Source organism: Marmota flaviventris, chromosome 6 (genome assembly GCF_047511675.1).
Source record: "Marmota flaviventris isolate mMarFla1 chromosome 6, mMarFla1.hap1, whole genome shotgun sequence".
NCBI classification, from domain to species: domain Eukaryota; kingdom Metazoa; phylum Chordata; class Mammalia; order Rodentia; family Sciuridae; genus Marmota; species Marmota flaviventris.
In genome coordinates this window covers 47137689-47161725 of record NC_092503.1, presented here as the reverse complement: position 1 = coordinate 47161725, position 24037 = coordinate 47137689, and the positions used below count along the sequence as shown (strand labels likewise).

At 35.7% G+C, this 24037-nt stretch overlaps 1 pseudogene; it reads left to right on the top strand.

Moving 5' to 3' along the window:
* The first annotated feature begins 5139 nt into the window (after positions 1 to 5139).
* Positions 5140 to 20775, top strand: LOC139706210 (amine sulfotransferase-like; annotated as a pseudogene).
* Positions 20776 to 24037: the final 3262 nt, after the last annotated feature.

Genomic DNA, 24037 nt, shown 5'->3' with positions numbered 1-24037 from the left:
TTCAAAATATTATGATTCATTTAATATGTCTCTGATCACTTTTGTATTACATAGTCAGTTTGAGCAACAGTTGTAGTACTACACCTGGCTGTCTACATGAACATTGCTTTGCACTGTTGCCTATCGAACTAGAAGTCACAGTGATGTCATTGTAACACAACAGTGCTTCATGTGGCAGGTGTTCTGTCATACCCTGGTAGTTAGTTAATGTTTTAAAATCACAAATGCATACTCAGTGTGTAAAAGCTAGAAGAGAAAGTGTATTATGAATATTTTTAAGGAAACACGGAGTGTGGATTACCTCTTATTAAGGAATTTACCAAAGTACACATTTGGCTATCAAATGCTGAAGAACATAGTGTATATCAACATTATCAGATTAAGCAGTCATCTCAATATTCCCAACTCACAAGAAAGAAATGTTTAGAAACTTTTAGTAGTTTAAAACCCATCAAATTCCAAATTCTTAGTTTTGCAAATATTTCAACACAGGCAACTTAAGTTATTGAAAGTGTTATATTTTTTGCCCATTTAAGCTTTTATAGGTGTTCCACATCTGATAGGGTGGGACAAAATATTAAACATGATTTCATAGATTCAACATCAGGAAATAGTCTGCCCTGCTTGACTATCAAATGAATCACTGAGATGTTGACTTTGATTACATATTTGTTTTCATTTTTTAAAAAATTTTAATTACATTTAATGAGTGAGGCCTACTAAAGAGTCTAGTCTTTGGAAAGAGGATATAGTAACACTTTTTAAAAGCATTTTTTTTTTTTTTCAAAAAAAAAAGGAAAAATGAAAATCATGCTGGAAACAAACTTCTCAGTATTCATTTGTGAGTCAAGCAAGGTAGGCTGTTTCCTGCTGTTGAATCAAGTAAATGAACTTTGATTAAAGCAGTTGAAGACATGTGCTCAGAGAAAATAAAGTTGCCTAACATCACACTTCCCTTCCAAAATGAGTGCACTCTAATTTTACTACACATGTATTGACAAGAACTGCTATAAATTAGTGTTATCTTTGCATCTGTTAAAAAAATTAGGGACATTTTTTTCTTTCTTGTTGAGAACATCTAAATATTCTTTTGTTCTTGTCCCTTGTCCTGAAAGGCCTAAAACTTTTAATGTCTGTCTCAGCCAGTATGGTTTGTAGGGAGACCTACAAAGCCTATGCTGGTAAACTACCACCTGGTAAGGGAAGGGAATAATTTTGAACCCAGGAGTCTAATCTGCCCTAGGAAGGAGTCCCTGAGGGCCACCGTAGCCTTGAAGGCTGTGGTGGGGTGTTTTCCTCCCCGCAGGTGGGCAAAGAGGTTTTCAGGACAATCAAGGGTCAAATCCTCCTGACACCACCATTGGGTTTAGGACTCCAGGAATGGGAAACTCACCAATCAAAGGCCATTGGTGGATGGAGTTCTGGCGGTGGAGAAAATGGGTTCAGGCTGTCCAGTGAGTGGCACTTCAGAAGGAAGAGGGACCCCAAAATGGGTTTTAACCCTCTTCCCGGGTTTTGGCACCAATGAAAGGAAAGTGACCACAACAGTTGGAGTGACCAAGAGATCTTTATTGCAGCAATGCAACAGAGGAGAAAAGAAAGAAAGAAAAGAAGAAGAGAGAGAGAGAGAGGGAGGGAGAGAGGAGAGAGCACGCATGAAAGGGAGACAGAGCAAGAGAGAGAGAGAGCAAGCACAAGAGAGAGACAGAGAAAGCAAGAGAGAGGGGCCAGGCAGGAGGGAGTTTTATAGCCTAAATCTAATGGGGTCTCTGGGTCTGCAAGCTGCCTTCCTGGCTCAAGGGGGTTAAGTGTTTGGCCCTGAGCAGGGGGTGAAGTGCTCAGCCTTGAGCTGGGGCTTGGGCGTTTGGGCTTGAAGCAAACAGTTGATAACCAGACAGAGGGTTTGAGTGGCCAGGTCATCCTGCAGCTAACTTTGTTTAGCATGCCCTGCAGACAGCTTACTCAGCCTGTCCTGCACCTAAAAGGTTCAAATTCTGTATTTAGTGGGAACTTGAGAATCAATCATTAGATAATCATGATCTAAGAGCATCTTGTATGAGCAACAAAAGACTGAGGAATGATTCCATGAGAGATGTTAGAAGAGACCTGAGATGAGTAAGTTATTATGGAAAACAAAAAACTAACATCTATCATTAAAACAAATAAGGCAAACTCTATGTACACTGAAAAACAAATTTGTGTTCTTTGCGAGTTTATATAACCCACTTGTAAGTTCATATAACCCCTAGCGCCTTCTGTAGCCACTGCCAAACAACAGAAGAAACAAACTGGGTGAGATTATGCAAGAAAAGATCTTAAGAATGATCACCAGCCCCTGAGATGGCTGCAAAGACAGACTTAACCATCATTCGGGTACAAGGAAGCTGTCCTTGAAGTTTTTGAATGCATCTTTGTGTTTGGTTCATAATTGCTGTAATTCAGTAAATGTGCCCTCTCTTCTTCTGAAATTTTTAAAGTATCTCCAAAGGTTTCATCCCTTTAAAGAACCTGGGATAACCTGATATGCTTTCACCAGTGTCAACAAAATCTTACCCAATTTATAAGAGCTGAGTTACACAGGTTCTAGAACACTACTCACTGGCCAAAACAAACTCCATAGGGACTATTTATTCCTCAGTGACACAGACAGCAGTTCCTGTCAGCCTAAAATTTTTGTGAGAGCTGATTTTCCTTCATCAGCTGATCTCAACAGTGAGTACCAACAGAATAGATTCTGAGCCACTGTCAATTCTCATCCTGTTTTGCATGAGAGATTACTATCTGTATCTACCTCCTTTAATTATCTATGAACACCCCCACCCCTTTTCTTTGGGACTTCCATGAAGGAATAAGGAGACACAGACAGGCTTCCTACTTACACAATTGCCTTCTCCTACATTCATCAAAGACATGCAAACTATACTGAGGAGCCAGTGAGCACCCACCTGAATCCTCCTCACATGCAGCTTTCTCCTTTGCTTCTGTGATACCAGAGCTCTCAAAATTTTCTCTCCCCTCAGACTGACAGTTGAGTGACTAAATGCAATAAACAAGAAAATAGAAGAATTTGGAATGTTTGTAGATGCTGCCTGATGCTCTTTCTCATCACTCAGAGTTTCTGGAACCCTTTGTGACATTTCAAAGGGTGTGTGGATGGTGTTACTAGCTGTTAGGAAGGATGTGGTAGGGATCACACTTCACTTTTGGCTTTCTCCTCAACTTATATCTCCTACTATGGGCTTCTCCATTTATCCATGTGATGCAGTATAAATTCTCCCTCACCACAATCTGAAGGCTGAATTCTCCAAAGTTTTTCCTAGGAAATGCAGGATGTCAATATCAAAATAGCTCTCCATCTGCCTGCATTGAAACCAATCTTTTGATGCATCAGCCCAACTCTTCCCTCCCCAGAACTCAATATTTCTTGTCCTAGATGTCAACTTAATGAGGGGAAACCTCTAGCAGCTTAGTAGGGCCTTAGTTTTATCTTTCATTTGGTAGCCAAGAAACCAATCATGAAGGCATCACTCAGGTGAGTCTAACATTAATCATTTTCTGTTCTTATTCTGGAAAAGACTAAACTCAGAAATCCTCCTATTGATCAGGTAACTTGGATTGTTTGTAAAGAACTCAATGTTATTTCTTGACATATAATTTAAACAAAGCCAAATTTACAGCTTTTTAGCAAATTCAGTTTCTTGGTATGCACAGAATTAAAAAAAATAACTGAAATCTATACTGGTTCTAAATCTACGATTATTAGAACTTTTGGGATTGTCTCAATCATGTAACCTTCAAGGAAAGATTTCTCAGGAAGAACAAATAGAAATGCTTGGCTGGTCTGAATTTTGTAGGGATTCTGACCATGGAAATACACAGGGAAGCATTCCTCTTGTGAGCACATTCAGAGAGGGTAACTGGCACTCTGTTTCCCACCCTTAGAATGCCCTGCAATTTCTCCTAGGAACTAGTAAGATAATGAATATATGTGCTATGTCTAGCTGCTGCGGCAATGCCCCTAGAGTCTTATCAGCCTAGACCTTGATCTCAGGCACACAGCTCCTGAGACAAATACAATGTTTCACTGACCCTAAACTTGTCCACATAACAGTAACTTTATACAATAGACTTTCTTGAGAGATATATATAACTCCTAAAAATAACACAGCACATTGCAATTTAGTATGTAACTGAGGGATAAGCTGCATAATGTTGCTAATTCTGTAACCTGCCTAGTCATATAATGAACAATACATACCAATGATGCCAATCACCTGAAGTGAACTATGGATATAAATAAAGCTGGCAGCTTGGCCATTCTGCCATCTTTCCTTCCTCTGCATCTTGCCTGTATGTCTCCCTTTTTGTTCTCATTACACAATTTTAATTATGTTTGTCTTTACATTGCTTGCTTTCCATTTTTGTTTTAGTTTATTATTGAGATTCATATGATTTCTGATTTTAAAATCTCCTACTGTAAACTATGATAACTTTCGTGAAGTAACTTGTAACTACCAGGGCAGCATTTCTGAGGTAAGAACCAATTTAAAAAGAAGGCATTATCATTCTTCACTTTCAGCAGCATCTCAGATCCCTAATTCAAAAGCTTCTTAAAGACACAATGAGTTATGCATACTCTAGAAAAAATTAGAAATAAAAGAATGTCCATTGAAGAATTTCTTATTTCTACAACAATCAAAAAATATAAGCAATAAAAATATAAAACACTAAGAATTTCTGGGTAAAAAGTATGAATTCTCTGGCCAAATTATGCCTTCTCCAATCTATCCAGTTCAGCTAGCTGGACAAGTTTAAATAATTTGGTTGACTTCTCTGAGTTAATTCCTCTTCTCTATGTTGAGGATCATAATATCTGTTCCTCATGGATCTTTAAGAAGAGTTGTCTCACTTTTCAGCATTTCTGCTGCCTCATCTTTAAAACACTGATGCTAGCAATACACAATGTTGGCATTTTGTGAAGTTTTAAATCATTCATATATGTGTTCTGGTTAGTGTCATTAGTATGTTCATACACATCAGACATTGCAATAGTGCTAGGCATATATTGACCACTCAATAACTATTATTCACTTCTAAAATAACTTGAAATTTTATGTTTGCACTTGTAGGTGAAAAAATATGGACAACACAGAGGAATACTTACTTGAATTTAAAGGCTACAATTTTGAAAGGTCTTTAGTTAATATTCCTATAGTAGAAAATGTGGAAGATTTTGAAATTAGAGATGATGATGTCTTCATAATCACATATCCAAAATCAGGTAAGTATAAAGAGTGGATTCACAATCATAACTTTTGCTTTTCTTTGGTGTGTGTGTGTGCGTATGTGTGTGTAAATGTGCTCTTTTTCAGATATCAAAAGCAGCCTGACCTACATTTATATATCCATTAAGGATCAGAAAAAAGTTAGATGAATCTCAAATCTCTACTACCTAAGCCCATTTGCAATGGATATATTGTCAATTTTGTTATATATATATATATATATATATATATATATATATATATATATATATATATATATATATATATATATATAATGCTGAGCCAAGAGCAGGTACTGGGTAAATGCTGACCTGTTGACATGGTCTGCCAGACAGACCTGACACAGTTCAAACTTATCTTTTCTCTAATTTGTAAATGCTTCATGGGTTGAGATATTTATCATGTTCCAAGATGTTTCATTTTCTTAAGAAGTATTCCATGACAGCTGAGTTCCACTGAAGATTCTCAAAAACGTTTTCAACCAGCAAGTTCTACTAGAAAATAAAATAAGAATGATTTTGAGATTTGTGAAGACCATCATTACAAAGAAGTAGTAAAACACAATCCTGTTGGGCTAAACAAGTACTAAGAAGAGTAATAGTGACTTCTACTTCAGCAGGGCAGGATACTTGGCTTGGTTTGAGTTTTTAGAGTGGCCCATGTAGATTAAGAGGTAAAGCTGAAGTTATTAATGTCCACATACAATGTTTTGCTCATTTATAGTGTAGTTTCCCCAGAATACCACAAGCAAGTTGGTCATACATGGTTAGACCACATAAGTGAATAAAAATGTCATATATATATATATATATATATATATATATATATATATATATATATATATATATATATTGCTTTGCTCATGTCAAGTTCTGCTATTTCCTGACATCCTTGGATGCTTAAATAGTTTACAAAACCACCTTACATGGTAAAGAGAAAAGGAGGGGAAAGTGAACTCGCTATAATTTTGTTAATTTGTCTATAATTCTAAAGGGTAAAGTTCTGAAAAAGGAATTTCATGAAAGAAAAACAGGTACCTACAAAATATAGTCAAGAGGGACTCAGTAGCCAATAACATATTTTAAGAAAATATAGAAGAAATAAGCTCCAAGATTCCAAACATAAAAAATGACACAAAGAGGGAAATGCTAATTTCCCTGATGTGAATAGTGCAGGGTGTATGCATGTGTGGAAATATCACACTCTACCCCATCAATATGTAGAATTATTATAAGTTAAGGAAAAAGTTAAAAACACGAAAAAAGACCTAACATGGAGCAGGAAACAGAGAAGGAGAGGCAGAAATAACCCAAATCATCACTATCATGGAATCAGAACAAACACAGCTCTTCAAGAGATAAAGGAATTTAGAGTCTTTGATTTTATCTTTATTAACTTTAATGTTTCATAGAGACAAAAATGAAAGTTGGACAAAGTTGTTAGCATACATAGAGTGTTTAAAAGTAAAGAAAGCTGAAATGATTTTATGGTGAATGACACTATTGTTGACTTAATTTTTAATGACTAATTGAGTTTGAAAACAAGATGATTTATTTTTTCAGGTACCATCTGGACACAGCAGATACTAAGCTTGATTTATTTTGAGGGGCATCGTAACAGAACTGAAGACATCAAAACAATAGATAGAGCTCCCTTCTTTGAATACAATACTCATAATTTGGACTTTATCAAAATGCCATCCCCTTGAATCTTCACTTCCCACATCCCATATTATTTAGCTCCAAAAGGTCTGAAGAACAAAAAAGCTAAAGTATGTCATACAGCTTAAATCTCTCTCTCTCTCTCTCTCTCTCTCTCTCTCTCTCTCTCTCTCTCTCTCTTGCACAAACAAAATAACCTGCTTTAAGTAGATTCCCCAACCTCACTAAACCACAGTTTTCCAAATGTTACAATCATTGTATGTTTAGGATATTGCCTTCCACAATAAAAATATACAAAAGTCCTAAAAACTATACCTGTAACAAGCAATTGTGGATATAATTTGCAATTTATTCTATAGCATATAACAAAAATTCTTTCACACTGGCCATGAATGCCATTCTTTTTTATGGTTTCATAGAATTTATTGTGTGGCTTTGCAATAATTAATGTGTATTTGATGGACAGGTAAGTTGCAGCCAATGGATGTCTTGTGTTGTAATAAACATTCCTATAAAGGCTTGCAATTTAATTCTCATGCCATGTTTCAATTAATGTGAAGTTTACAAATTAAAATGTCTTATATTTTAAGTGTTGACAGGGATTATCTAACTGTTTTTATGATATATGAATTATACTTCATCAAATACCATGTAGGAATGCCTCTGTCCTCACATGCTTACTAATAATGGGAATTATCAAATTTGTCTAATATGCTAAGTAAGAAAGTAATCTCATTTTTGAGTGATTTAATCTTTCAATTTTAATAAGATTATCCTTTTATATATTTTTATAGGCCTTTAAATAACCTTTTTATTCTTTGCCCGTATTTCTTTAGATTTCTTATTTACTGTTTGTGGAATATTTACTTGGGGCAAAGTCTTCCCCTTTAAAAAGAAAAGACTTTTCTGAAAAATGGTTTAAAACTTTTAACCTTATGTAACCCAACTCTTAATACTTCTTTCCTGACTTCTGGTTCTGGTGATTTACTAAGAAAACACAATACCCACAACAAAGATTATGTAAATACCCTCCAGCTTTTTCCTAGCTAACATTATTTTTAACCTTTTTTTTGGAGGGGGGGGGGGATATGGGATTGAACTCAGGGTCACTCAACCACTGAGCCACATCCCCAGCCCTATTTTGTATTTTATTTCGAGACAGGGTTTTGCTCTTTCATTTCATTTCTGTGGTTATATATTTTCAGCACCTCTCTCTTTTTTTTTTTTTTTTTGAATTTTTTAATATTTATTTTTTTAGTTTTTGGCGGACACAACATCTTTGTTTGTATGTGGTGCTGAGGATCGAACCCCGGCAGCATGCATGTCAGGCGAGCGCGCTACCGCTTGAGCCACATCCCCAGCCCCTCACCACCTCTCTTTTTGAGGCTGGCTCTGAACTTGTGATCCTCCTGTCTCAGCCTCCCAAGTAGCTGGGACTATAGGCTTGTGTCACCAAGCCTGGCTATATTAAAACCTTCTTAGGATTATAAATTAAATCTTATACTGCTTATTATATATGAATATTGCATTATACTTGTCCCAAGAGTCACTAATTGACACAGAATAGTTTTTTTAAAATTTTCTGTGTCAATTAGTAAGGAAAAGTTTTCTATCAACTTTTTACAATATAGTGTAGTTCCACAACGCTTGTCAAATGTGGATTTTAATTTAAGAGACATTTGTTCTGGGAAAACAGACATTGCAAAATACCAACATTCTTCGAGCTTCATTCTATGGCTCTATTTTATCAGGTCTACTTTAATACCATCAATATGTACCTTTTATTATTCTTTTTACCCACTTGTAGATATTTAACATAGAAAAAAGTATAACTTTTTAATAATCTTGTCAATTTACTCCAATTTTGTGGTTATATATTTGCATTCATGCTGCAATGATAAAAATTTTATATTCTCCTATTTTTAGATTTTCGGGATATAAGGAGTTTTCTATTTTACTGGGTTTTCACCCTCTGAAGAACTAGCTTTTTTCCTGGATGTATACTTTCATTTTAATATTTGTCTCATTTTAGTATATATCTTTCCATCTTCTTTAATTAAATGTTCAGTTTACCTATTTCCAGCATTTATTTTTGTCAATATTAACATTTTAAAAAGGATATCACTTTTAGTATAACTATGGATATGATTTTGTTAATGTTTAAAACTCTGTTATTTCAGTTTTACTTTTATAATTGGTTTCAGCTCTTTTGAGATTTTTTTTAGTTTGAAAGTGTTTGTATAGTTTTCTATCATGGGCAATGGTGTTTACATATTCTAATTTTTGAAATTTATTTAAAAGTTAATTGTCAATTGCATGATCAGTTTTCAAACATGTAATATGTTTCATACATGAGAAAAGGAGATAAACTTTCTGTGTTGGATACTTATACAAATTTTAAAAACTAAATGAAATAAAATTTTAATAATCAATTTTATAAATTTATTTTTGCTTTTATTGTTATGTTAAAGACAGTTCTCTGTAAGTGTTCTACTATGATTGTGGCTAAATCAAAATATTTACAGATTTACTGGAACTTTTCCATTGAAGTTTTTCTATTATGAGCATCAGTGGACAAAAGTTCTTTTTCTGTTGGTCTTTGAAAACAAATTATGAGACATCCTGTTAAATCATTTGACCTACAATTTTACTTAATTTCATTTTGTTCCTTATTCTCTAATTCTCTGGGACTTTGCCACATGTTTGTTCTTGACTTGAAATGCCAATTCCATTGCTGCATAATATAACTTCTGAAAGTAGTTCTATCAGATCTGTACTTTCTCTTCATAGAAAAATTAGAATATTCCAGAATTTGCATATCACTACATGCTTTTATTCGTGTTCTTGAGAATGGCCTTTGGGCACATATGCAGGAATTCTCCTAGAATATATATCCAAGTAGGGAACTGCAAAGCCAAAAGTACAAGGATTTTCAGTTCTATGGGATGGGGCTATATTTTCTGAAGAAAGCAGGTGTATCAGTTCCTGCTAAATTGCTAATGGACGTGTTTTGACTTCCTCCTAGTAATGATACATATCAGAATTTTAAATTGTTTCAATGTGTTATTTATGAAGAGATATGTTAAAGTGATCTTAACCTACATGTCCATACTCAGTAATGAGATTAAGCCTGTTTTGAAAGGTTATTGACAATAATTATTGTGTATTCTGTGAAAGGCCTTTTTTTGGTTCAACATTTCATTAGTGGTATTTTCATATTAATTTTTTTATACAGTTTCTGTCCTATAAGTAAAAGAATTTATTTCAACACTTTTTGTAATAGAGAAAAATGGGGAGAACACCTAATTTTCCATGACTAGAAGAATGGATTAAGATGATTATGATTCATTCAGCTAATGAATATGATGCAACTGTTAAAATCTTGAAATAATATGCTGGAATTGTTAATATTATTTATAATTCTTCCTGCAGATTCTTTATATCTACAGAAATCCTAAAGATGTTTTGGTTTCCTATTTTCATTATTCAAATTGGGTGGCTATATTAAAGAATTCTGAAACTTTTGAGAATTTTATGAAAATGTTTCTAGATGGACAAGGTAACTATGAGTTTATTTATCAAGGAACTTAGGGAAGATATTTAGAGAGATGGAAAAGGGCAATTGTACAATGGATGCTCTTGAGTAGTTACTATGACACATCAACTTAGTCTGCCACCCAGTGGCCTTTCCTTCCTTGCCAGGACCGTGTGGGTCTTGTCAAGTTTTCAAAGGCATGTTGTTTAGGAAACATTTTGACCAGTCCATAAAAGGCTTACAAATATTCTATCAATTTAAACTAGCTACAAATATAATTAAAACAATACATTCCAGAATCGCTAATGATCAGGGTGTTTGTGTACTCTCTCCTGGACCTGTGGGAAGCCTTCTAGGGCCATGGTGGAGTTTATCACTCCACTACTGATGAGGATTGAAAGTTGCAAGGGACTTGTAGTGAGAAGTGTCAGGATCTCACTCATTTAAAGATTATATTCAGGTTCTGTCTCATTGTAAACAGGTAGCTTTGCTATCCAGAAATCTTAGAGAATAAGAAGAAATGGACATGTGTTTTCTGGTGGATATAGGAAAGTGGAGGAACTTGCTTTAAAGAAATCTGATTTAAACTTAGACCCAGGGGCATTCTCATTTTTTTATTGCTGCCTTCCTACATCCATAAAGTCGCTTTTCATGGTCACTTCTCTATGAAAACCATGATTGTTCCCCTAAGCAGTAATCATTTCAAAACTGTAATATAGTTGTTCAGTGGTTGGGCCTTTATTTTTGTTTTTGTGACTATAAGGAGGAAAAGACAGAATACTTTGCTATTCAATAAGTGCAACATCTCCACCTTGTTACTAATTATTTTTTTATTTTTATTTTTTTTTACTAATTATTTTTTGCACAGTGGTGGGAAGTTGTTGGTTTGATCACATAAGAGGCTGGTATGAACACAGACATGACTTCAATATTCAGTTCATGAGCTATGAAGATATGAAAAAGGTAATAAGAAGTATTTTTAAAAATTCTATTTTTTAAACCTTTTTTTCTCCTGGTTTCAGGAAAACTCATTCTCCTAGTCATTTTCATACATATTTCATAGGCTTTTGGAGGGCGAGTGGGGGTTCTAATTTCCTGCTTATCCATTAATTATTCCTGGTTTTCCTCAAGGGTGCCTTCTCACTACACACAGTCACCATGGTTATCATGTAACAACTGTAGCATTAAAGGCAACCTCAAATATCTAGGATACCAATCTTGTAAATCATTTTTATTAATATTAATTACGTATTAACGGCTTTTGTTATCTGATTTCTATATGACAATATAACATGCACTGATCATATTCAATCTCCCTTCTTCCACTCTCTTACCTCCCCTTCGCCCTGGACCCTTCATAGGTCCTAGTATTCACGATTCTACTTTCAGTCATTATTTGTTGTTGTTCTCACGTGTGCCTCTTGTGCTACTTGTCTTTCTATGTCTGGCTTATTTTATTCAACATGATCTCCTCCAGTTCATGAATTTTGCTGGAAGATTTCATTTTTTATATCTGAATAATAGTCCAGTTGTGTGTGTGTGTGTGCACCATATTTTCTTTATGTGTTCATCTTTGATAGACACCTAGGCTGAATCCTTATCTATTGTGAATAGTGATACAATAAACATGGGCATGTGAGTTGTCTCTTGTATGGTGACCCTGTTTCTTTTTGATACATACCCAGGAATGTAACAGTTGGATTATACAGTAGTTCTGTTTTTAGTTTTTTTTTTTCTTTTTGAGGATACACCATACACCAAACATTTTCCATGGTTGTTACACTTAAGAAAGTTCATCAAGGAACACCATGACACTGGGGAAAGAAGCCACTTCAAAGACAGGATAATTCTTGCTATAGATGAGGGTGAGCCCTGTGAGGCACATTCTTCCTGTTTTTTAAAGAGAATCTTAAAACTAGTTCTCATGTGAAGTCATAGGATGCTTATATGCTGGTGAAAGTTTCAAAACTGACTGAAAATTTTGTGTAATTCAAACATAATACAGTTAAAGTTTATTGTTCTGTGGTCTCTGATTGATATGCTGATTCATTAGTACATCATCTATTCAGTTATTTAAAAAATCACTGAATGATTGCTCTGTGACTGGTACTGAATCTTGAGTAATAGATGACTGAATCTTTTATAGACAGAATTCATAATCTATCAGGGAAAACAGGTACTCACCAAGCTAGTATATGTAGTTCAAAAGTAATAAGTGAAATTATTAAGGAAAAGTCTACCTACAATGTCAATGTGCATATGTACTGAGAATAGCTAATATAGTTGATGGTCTTTTTTTCTGAAATAAATAAATAAGAGCTAACAGAAAGAAAAGAAATGGGAGAGACTTATAAGGAAAAAGGAAAATACATGACACCTTTGAAGACCTAAGGGAAGAACTTGAACAATGTTGAAGAGATGAAAGATTAATATAGAGGGGTTTTGTAGGAGCCAGATTTTATAAGATCTGTGGGCTATGTAAATGAGAGTGATTTCTTTAAAGTTAAAAGTAGTCAAGAGCCTCTTAAAGAATTATTAAGAAGGGTAGCCATAGAACATAATTCATATTTTTGAATATTACTTCCATTCAGAGTTGAAAAGGAAAAATAGTGAGTATAAGGAATCCAGTACACACACAGACCAGTGTGTTAATCCACTGAACATCAGTGCTTCCTTGGATTGGAGTAATGTCATTATGAATGAAGAGAATACAGAGTTTTGAGGCACAGTTAAGATGTAAAAAAAAAGGGATTGTACAAAGGACAAATGATAAAGAGAGAGGTATCAAGGATGATTCCTTTATTTCCAGTTGGTGCAGGTGTGCAGATAGTGGTCTCATTCGTGAAGGTGTTTAGGGCACTCTGAGGCAGGGTTGGGTTAGAGGGGGATCAGAGGAGCTTGAATATGACATTGTTTTTGACCTGTGAAGATTAAAGTGATTTAGAAGAAATCAAATGAATAGAGTGAGAAACAAATGAAAAATACAAATCAAACTCAAAAAGATTTCTGCCTTTAGATATTAATGCCACTAATTTGAACATCATCACTATAAAGAATATAATGGCAGTAGCCTGGGAGGCTGAAGCAGGAGGGTTGAGAGTTCAAAAGTAGCTTCAGCAATTTAGTGAGGCTCTAAGCAACTCAATGAGACCCTATCTCAAAATAGAATATAAAAAGGAATAGAGATGTGGATAAGGGGTTAAGGGGCCCTGGATTCAATTCCCAATACCAAAAAGAACAAAAGAATGTATGAGAAGAATGAATGTGGATAAAATTGATTGGGGTAGGATGGAGTAAGGAAGTAAAGGAGAGAAGGAATATAGACGTTGGTCAACTCAAGTTTTCCGCTTTAGAGCTCTTTCTAGAGAAACCTCACAATGTTGTCAAAAATTAGATATTCAGGGCTGGGGTGGTGGCTCAGTTGGTAGAGTGCTTGCCTAGCATGTGTCAGGAACTGGGTTCTATTTTCAGCACCGTATTTAAATAAATGAATAAAATAAAGGTACATCAACATGCAAACAATATTTTTTTAAAAAAAAAACATTAGGTATTCATCAAAGTTGGAATACGTTTTGGAGTCTTCCTTTGTCTGCTGCTTCCCTTGGAAATGTCTTGGTAGTTTTACGAAACACTGCCCATGCCTGCTTCTCCAGTGATAAACCCAGCAAGATGTGTAATCTCAGGGCAGTTTCTCTCAGAGGATTTTTCACATTTCTCACTTAATTAGTAGTAGTAGCCCTAGAACCTTAATGACTATGCAGGATTATTTTCTACTTTCCTGTCACAAGTAGAGTTGAGTGGTATATAATTGAACTAGAAGCAATTATAACTATAATGTTTAAAGATTCATATTTAGGTGGAAAAAGTCAAGTTAAAAGACCAATAATTCATTATCATATAATGAGGATGGAGGTTACCATTGGGGGAAGGACAAGGTTTAAAATGAGGAAAGGGTGTTTATTGGGGGGTTCTGGAATGTGTGTCATTTTCACATGTGTATTTTAAAATGTAAAAATTCTGGAAATACTGTAATTTATCTTAAGAGAAATGATACTCCCCTTTGGGGGGAGTCTAATATGAGAGATTTAATCATTCCAATCCTGTTATCTTTTCCTTCAACATATTGGAACTGGCTGATGCCTCTTGGAAAGAAATGCATATATACCTGAAGGGTGTGGGGCAGTTGTCTTTGGAGACCCCACAAATACAGTGGTAAAGAAGAGAGCTGCCCGTTGTGTTACCATGAAAAACCGTTTTGTGGAATATGGCTCAGAATATTGGACAGTAATAGGTAGTAGAATTAGGGAACAGCTGGTGTTCTGAAGAATTGGCCAAAGTGCAAGACTGTAGCAAGACCTAGAAAAGATTCTCTGAATCTATGTTATGATTTAGATATGACCTGTCCCCCAAAAGATCATATGTGAGACTATGAAAGAAAAGTTTAGGGATGATATATGATAGGATGATAAATGGCCTGATCTAATCAAGGCATTAATCCCCTGAGTGGTAATTGTAGGCAGGTAGGTAGGGTAGAGCTGGAGGAGGTAGGTCATCAGGGATATTCCTTTGAGGTATAATGTCATGAGCTGATTGGAGCTCTCTCTGCTTCCTGGTGTGATGTCTTGAGTTGCTTTTCTCCACCACATTCTTCCACCGTGATATTCTGACTCACTTCAGGCCCTGTGGAATGGAGCCGGCTGTCTATGGACTGAGACCTCTGAAACCGCAAGTCTCCAAACAAACTTTGCCTCCTTTAAGTTTATTCTTGTCAGATTTTTTGGTCACAGCAATGAAAAACCTGACTAAAACAATCTGTGTTTCATCTTCCATTAAAATTATTCACTGAAGTCTACATTTCAATTAACAAGCTGGGGTTTATCTGATACTTTGGTTAATAATAGTTAGCTTTTGGGGAAAGATTTTAATTTTATCTCTTATTTCCTTGTATGTGACAAGTATAGCTGTTTTGAAATTCTTTCAGATATTTCTACATTTGTAACATCTATAGTTCTATTTTTATTGTCTTTTTTATGCTAGAGCTTGTTCACATTTTCTTATCCCTTTGTATTCATTTATATCCTGATTTTATTATTTTTTTCTGCACCCAAGTTTGGTGTAGAAATAAGTTAATAACTGTGGTGTGGGAGACCAACCTTGCTCGTGACTGAGTCACACTCCTCCTCTGGGTGCTGAAGTGCTCAATCACAGAAATGTGGCAGAGCTTTCCCCACCCTTCTTGGGTTCAAGGGTTGGTGTCTCCTGCATGGGTGTGTCTTGCTACAGCCCCATGGGTGAAGCTATGCTCACCTGTTCTTTTGTAATATAACCCCTTGCCCTGTTTAGGATAGAATCTTCCATGGAAGTGCCTTGTGTGTGTCCCCTTCTCTTACTGTGCCTTTGGGTGTGGCCTACCCAGGTGTCAGTCAACCTGGTGACAGTGGACATCATGAACATAGACTCAGCCCCCTGAAACCTGACCCCTTGCCTCATTTGAATAGCTTCTCCTCAATAAAAGGGGTAAGGGCATGTGCACTCTCTCTCTTCTTGTGGACCCTTAAGGTCAGAGGAGCCATCACAGTGACCCCAAAGAAAAAGGTATTTGTGTCCCTTGTGTGGTTATTTTGCACAGCCCAGTTAGCCCAGTTCAACTTGAGTAACCCCTGAGCCTTTTCTGTGGACCTGTTATTTTTATTCATCCTCTCACACTACATTTTTTCCCCTACAAGAATACAACTAACATACTCAGGAAGTTAGCAAGGCCCTGTATCCTCTGTCCCCAACCTGCCAACCCATCTCCATTTCTTGTGAGCACATAGTGTATCGAGCACTTTGAAGTTCACATTTCATAGGGGTAGGGGATTCAGGTTTCTTTAGTTGAGGGCTCATTTTTTTAATTTTATTCAGAAAAGAAATCCTTGCTTCTTGAATTGAAAGAAAAGTTTCTTTCTCATGAAAATTGTTATAACCTCTTTGAGATACAGTTTTTCCAGTTAAGTACTCTTGCCTATAATAATTCTGTTTAGGTTTTATCCTCCCACTGAAATTTTTACTTGTGATTAAATATCCATGACATAAAGTATATTTTTTACTTGTGATAAAATATCCATGACATAAAATATGCCACTTTAACGACTTTGAGGCAGGTACCAGGGATTGAACTCAGGGACTCTCGACCACTGAGCCACATCCCTAGCCCTATTTTGTATTTTTTTAGAGACAGGGTCTCACAGAGTTCCTTAGCCCTTGCTAAATTGCTGAGGCTGGCTTTGAATTCGCCATCCTTCTGCCTCTGCCTCCTGAGTCCCTGGGATTACAGGCATGAGCCACCGATCCCAGCCTGCTTTAACTATTTTTTTAAGGGAACGGTTGTGTGGCATGAAGTATGTTCATATTCTTGTGCCAACATCACCACTCTCCTACTCTAAAATGAATTCATATTGCAAAACTGAAACTCTATATTCACAAGGCTATAATCCCTCATTCTCCAGTCTCAGCTCCCTGTAGGTCTTGTAAAAAAACATTCTACTTTCTGTGTTTATGAAGTTGATTAGTCTTAGTATATCATATCAGTGGAATCATACAGTATTTGTCCTTTTTGACTGGCTCATTTAACTTAACTTACCATAATGTCTTCAGGGTTCATGCATTTGTAGCATAATGCCTTCCTTCTAAGGCTGAATAATATTCCAATGTACATATGTACTACATTGTATTTGTGTATCTCATACATATACATACATATAGATCACTTTTATATTCTGCATTGTGAATAATGATGTATGAACATGGTGTACAAATCTCTCTCTGAGACTTTAACTTTCAATATTTGGGGTACATACACAGAAGTGGATTTGTTGGGTCATATTGTAATGCTGTTTTTAGGTTCATACTATTTCCATTGCATTTGCAGCATTTTTATATTTCTACCAACATGCATAAATCTTAAGTTTTCTGTGTCATTGGTCTTATTCTTTTCTGTTGTGGTTTATATTTAATAATAAAAATATTGAAGTAAAAAATAAATAAAATATTTTAAAATTAAAAATAATAATAGCCTTCCTAATGGGTGTGAAGTGGTACCTTACTGTGGTTGATTTGCATTTCCCTAATGATTAGTGATACTGAGCAGCTTTTCATGTACTTATTGGACATGTGTATATCTACTTTGAAGAAATCTCTGTTTAAATCCCTTGCCAATTTTTAATTGGACTGATTTTGTTGTTCTTGTTGATTTGTAAGAATTCTTTATGTATTCTGGGCAGTAGAACTTTTTAGATATTTGGCTTCTTATTCTACAACTTAAATTTCTTTGTTCTAATGTCTTTTTTGTTTTATTTTTTGTTTGTTTGTTTGTTTTGGGGTGTGTGTGTGTGTGTGTGTGTGTGTGTACTTGGGGTTTTCAATGTAAAAGATAATCTTATGTGCTAACAGGGACCACTTCATTTGCTTTATTTTCTATTTCAGTACCTTTTTTGTTTTTATTGCTTAGTTGCTCCAGCTAGTATTTCTAGTATCATAATAAATAAAAGTGGAAAAATGGAGTTGAACTTACTCCACATCTCGGATGAAAATCTTTCTCTTTTAGTTGAGTTTGCTGTTAGCTATTCCATATAAGACTTTTTCATGTGGAGGTAGTTTCCTTCCATTGCAGATTTATTGAGAGTTTCATCATACAAAGATGTTGGGTTTTGTTAAATGTTTTTTGTGCATCAATTGAGATAATCATGTCAGTTTGTTTCCCCATTCTCTTCTCATAACAAACTGCATGGTTCATATGATGACACTTCTTTGCATTCCAGCAATCAATTTCACTAGAATATGAAAATGTTGTGTGTTTAGCTGTAACTCATGCATACTCATGACTCTTTCAGGACCTCAGAAGTGCAGTGCTGAAAATCTGTGGATTTCTTGAGAAAGAACTTAGTGAAGAAGTTGTGGATACTGTTGTGAAACAGGCTTCATTTCAGAACATGAAGACTAATCCACAAGCAAATTATGATGATATTGTAAAACAGGAACTTGGAGTGAGAAACAATGAAGGAAATTTTCTGCGCAAAGGTACTATTCAGTAGTTCTTAGTAGCAAGATGTAAGCTGTCATTCAAGTCCTTGATACCTAGGAGAAATAGTAAGTGCTTCCATTATGTCTCTCCAAGTAACAGTGACATTTGGAACCTAGAGAAATTAAGCATCTAATTGAGAGTAGGTCTGAAGAGGTTTTCAAGAAACCTAAGTGTTTTAGTATACAAACTGACACATTAACTTGCTTAATTAATATTGCCTTATTTCTAAGTCACATGAGCCTGGTCAGGTATATTAAATGAGAATAATAATCCTTATGTTCCCTTTTTTCTTCTAGAATAATCTAAGGAGTAAACTTAATGTGTGTTTTGCTGTGCTGGGAGGAGGTTTGGATTACTGTGTTCCCATGTGTCGTCACAAAGAGTGATATCTTATTAGTGCTATCTGCTATGAATTCAGTTACTTCAAAAAGTCCTTGAAATCATTTTTACTGTGATCTTATTACATGCTTGAAGTAGTTGTCAAGAATGAATATTATTTTCCTTGTAACTGATACCCTTTATATTCAAATTATTATTATTATTATTATTATTAGTAGTAGTAGTAGTAGTAGTAGTAGTAGTAGTAGTAGTAGTAGTATAGTACCAGGGATTGAACTCAGGGGCACTCAAGCACTAAGCCACATCCCCAGCTGCTATTTGGTATTTTATTTAGAGACAGGATCTCACACTGAGATGCTTAGAGCCTCACCCTTGCTGAGGCTGGCTTTGAACTCAACGTTCTCCTGCCTCAGCCTCCTCAGCTGCTGGGATTACAAGCATACAGCACCACACCTGGCTTCAAATTGTTAATTTTTGATTTAATCATTTAGTGTATAAACATTTTAAACATTTCACTTCTACTTTATTCACATTTTATGTCATAATTGGCTCATAATTTACCAATAGGATGATGGATATTAATTTATGAACAATTGTATAAACAACTTGTGGAAATTGCCCTAGATATTGATATATTTTAAAATTCCTTTTTTGATGACATTTATTATAAATTCTCCCTTTTAATTCCTCAGCTACAGTAGATAAAAAGCAATTCTCATATCCCTAAGAGCTTGTTATCTTTTTCCAAAGGCCAATAATAATATCTATACATGTGAACCTGATAGCTGGAAATGCCAAGTTATTTTTCACTTAAGAAGAATGGCATAATGTAATCCCTGTGGTTCAGGAGGCTGAGGCAGAGGAATGCAAGTTCAAAGCCAGCCTCAGCCAAAACAAGGTGCTAAGCAACTCAATGAGACCCTGGCTCTAAATAAAGTACAAAATAGTGGTGGGGACTGGTTCAGTGGTCGAGTACCCCAGAGTTCAATCTCTGGTACTCACCCCCACGAAAAAGAATGGCATAATGATGGTTTAATCTTGTATAAAAAAAAGATGCAGAAAGAGAAGCTCTGGTGCTCTATATGACTTTGATTTTATAGGTTGAAAATACTTGAGTCTTGTTTGTTTTGTTTTTTTTTCAAATTGAAAAAGAAAGAAATACTTATCTTGGAGGGTTTTAGTAAGAATTATATTACAGTTGATAAATGTGGTTCACTTAGTATGAGGTTCACTTAGTATATATACAGGAGTATATATATTAAAATACTTTTTAAATTCTAATATATTCGTATCTTTATAGTTTTTTATTCCTAAGGATCACAGAGTGGGAAAGGCTAACATATGAGGAAGTAAATTTTCAATCTCTTTACTGCATTATTTTGTTCCTAGATTGTTTATTCAATCATTCCTGTGTAAGAAAAGATGAGGTCTCCAATCCTGTGGACCTGAATAAATATTTAGCTTGGTTGAAAAGAGATTAACCCATTAATTTCCAATTTTTAAATTCTGTGAACACAATAATATTCACATATTATTAGAAAGTTAAAAAAATAGGTATATTGGTTGCTCCATTTAAATTTGACAGGGGTTCCACATCTGGGACAATAGGACACATGGGTTCAAATGGTTGAGACAGTCTTTAACATGATGTGTTCTTTATTCACCAAAGTGCCATTCATGTTCTTATCCCATTAGGTACCATTGGAGATTGGAAACATCATTTTACTGTGGAGCAGAATGAACGATTTGACCAGATATTCCAAAGGGAAATGAAAGACTTTCCCCTCAAGTTCGTCTGGGATATAAATGAGGAGTAGAATTCTAATCAAACTATAAAAGAATCATATAAACTCTAATCAAATGCTATACCTTAACATACATAATAACATACGTAATGCCTATTACTAATTATACAACTTCATTAACAAAATAAATAAACTATGCTTAGATCAGTTGCCATGAATTCTTTAAAATTTAAAAAAAATTAGTTTTACTTTAATAATTAAAATTACAAATCAGAAATTAAAATGCTTTTGCAGCTTTGGTACCCTGCATGAAAATGGCAAAACAGGAAGCATAAAACATGACTTGGAAATATATTTAGAGACGATTCTGTGCCGCAGTCTGGCTGGGCACACAATCACGAGCCACCACACAGCTTGTAGATTCAAACAGCAACTCTTTATTCCCGAACTCACACCAGCCGTCTACAAACACGTTCTGGGGAAATCCACGTTCTCTGCCCAAATCCACCTCCACTGGGCTTCTATCTCCAAAATATACTGTCTGAATCCCGTGAGAACTCAAGGGGAACTCAGGCAGCAGGATATGCCCTATTCCCAGCAGGAATAATCTTAAACCTTAAACCTGGAACCTAAACCGGGAACGCCCTAATTCACCTTGGTCCTTGAGCAAGGTCACCTACATTCAATGTCAATGCAACATGGGGTACGCTGGCAAGGAAATTGTCATACCTACTTGGCTAATGGCTCCCAGCATCTCCCCCCTTCTGATTAATTAGACAACAAGCAATGTGGCTTAAGGACCATGCCTGGTAGGTTGTCCAATTCAACATATGGTTCTTACCCGTCATCGGAAAACTGACCTTTAGGCGTCAGCCTCCTGTCTTAGGTTGATACCACTGCAATTGAATCATACCCATCACTGACCACCGGTCCAGCATACAGCCATACTTGTGGATAGGTCTATGCACCAGTGGGGGGGTGAGGTTCTTTGCCTCACCTCTGTTGGCCCCCAAATTTGGCCTTGGTGCCAGTGGGGGAGTGAGGTTAATGTGGCTTAAGGACCGTGCCTGGTAGGTTGTCCAATTCAACATATGGTTCTTACCCGTCATCGGAAAACTGACCTTTAGGCGTCAGCCTCCTGTCTTAGGTTGATACCACTGCAATTGGATCATACCCGTCACTGACTACCGGTCCAGCATATAGCCATTGGCCCCCAAATTTTAGACGATCACTAGCAGAAGGGAGGAGGATACAGAAATGCCACAACACCAAGCCAATAGACGGCTCCTTGGGAAAAATTGCATCACTGGTGACACCATCAGCAAAGATATGTCAGCACTACCACAATTAACATGGGGTGCGCTGGCAAGGAAATAAAAATTGCATCACTAGTGACACCATCAGCAAAGATATGCCAGCATTACCACAATTCGCTGCACCAAACGATAGTTACGTAGTCCAGGCAAGTTCTGCAAGCAGTTCAAAGCAGAGGAATCTATCAATATGTCCATTTCCTCCCAAAATCCGTTTCCTCCCAAAGTAAGTTGACTCCTTGATTGAGCATTACTTGTGGAGTTATATTCATTGATGCATCAGTTTATACAGTTTACTGTGATAGCTATCATAGAAGCTGTAGTTTGGTTTTATCTTTGTCTTCACCGGCACTGGGATGAAGATAGGAATTCTGGCAATGATGCTAAAAAGACATTATCCTGAAAAGAATTATTAAATATAATGAAAAGGAAAGGTGAAAGTAAACAAACAGATCTGTTAACCTACTTTAAAAACAATCCTTAACAGCTTTTTACCTAATTTAAATTAGTAAACAAACAGATCTGCTAACCACCTTTAAAAACAGTCCTTAACAGCTGCTTACCTAATTTAAATTAAACCATTTAAATCATGTGAATAAAAAAAAAATAATAATTCAGATCCATTTTTTCATGAGCGCTCCTCATATAAGAAATATGGACATACGCACATACAGACATACAACACAAAACACAAGAGTGTACACAAACGTACAACACATAAGAAAATAGTAAAGGCCTTGTAGCTTTACCTAGGTGAAATCTCCATTGCAATGTTTAAAAACTCCACCGTCAAAAAATAAAACTGATCAGAAAAACATTAACCTAGGTTTGTATGAGCTCAAAAAATAAAAATAGAACCTTATGATGTGGAAAAATGCAATAATAAAATAGCTATTGAAAAAAGCATCCTGGTTAATCACTGTCGCAGATGTAAGAATGGCCAAGCTGGAGTTCTGGATATCAGCTGTTATGGATTTGAGTCAAATCATCTTCTTTTCGATCTGTAGAGACTGTTTTAGTTAATCTCTCTGGAATCCAAAAGGGCTGCTGTTCTCCCTGTGGAAAAACACAAACAGACCCCCGACTCCAGACAATCACTGGGTCAGGACCTTTCCATTGTCCTGTTAGAATATCTTTCCAAAGTACTTTAGGCTTATGTACATTTTTTGGATACATATGTCTTTCTGCAGCACTAAGTCCTGATGAATCCAAATTTAAAAAGTTTAGAGTAAAAAGCGTTATTTTAAGTTTATCTTTGGGGGATATATACCCCTTTCCAATTCCCTCTTTTTGCTTTAATAAGTATGTTTTAATAGTTTGATGAGCTCTTTCAACTATGCCTTGTCCCTGTGGATTGTATGGGATTCCTGTTATATGAGTAATACCAAATGATGAGCAAAATTGTTTAAAAGAGGTAGAGGTATAGCCAGGACCATTATCGGTTTTTAACTGTTTAGGAACGCCCACAGTGGCAAAATTTTGTAAGCAATGAGCTATAACATCTTTAGTTTTTTTCTCCGGCATGAAGGGAGCCCATCAGAAATCCGGAAGAAGTATCAACTGTAACATGTAAATATTTTAATTTTCCAAATTCTGGCAAGTGTGTGACGTCCATCTGCCAAATATGGTTAGGTATCAGTCCTCTAGGATTGACTCCAAGATTAACTTGTGGTAAAAATGTCACACAATTTTGACATTGTTTTATTATATGTCTGGCTTGTTCCTTAGTTATTTTAAAATGCTTTTGTAAAGTATTAGCATTAACATGAAACCTTTTATGAAAATTTGTAGCTTCTTCAAATGTAGAGAAAATATGTATGTCATGTGTAGTTTTATCTGCTAAATCATTGCCTAAACTAAGGGCTCCAGGCAATCCTGTATGTGCCCTAATATGTCCTATGAAGAATGGATCTTTTCTGTCCCAGATTAGACTTTGTATAGTGGAAAACAAAGAGAAAACAGTAGAAGAAGGGGAAATCCTACCAGCATCTTCAAGAGATACTATAGCATTAACTACATACTGACTATCAGAAAATAAATTAAATACAGAATCTTTAAACATCAAAAAAGCTTGTAAAACTGCATTAAGCTCTACCT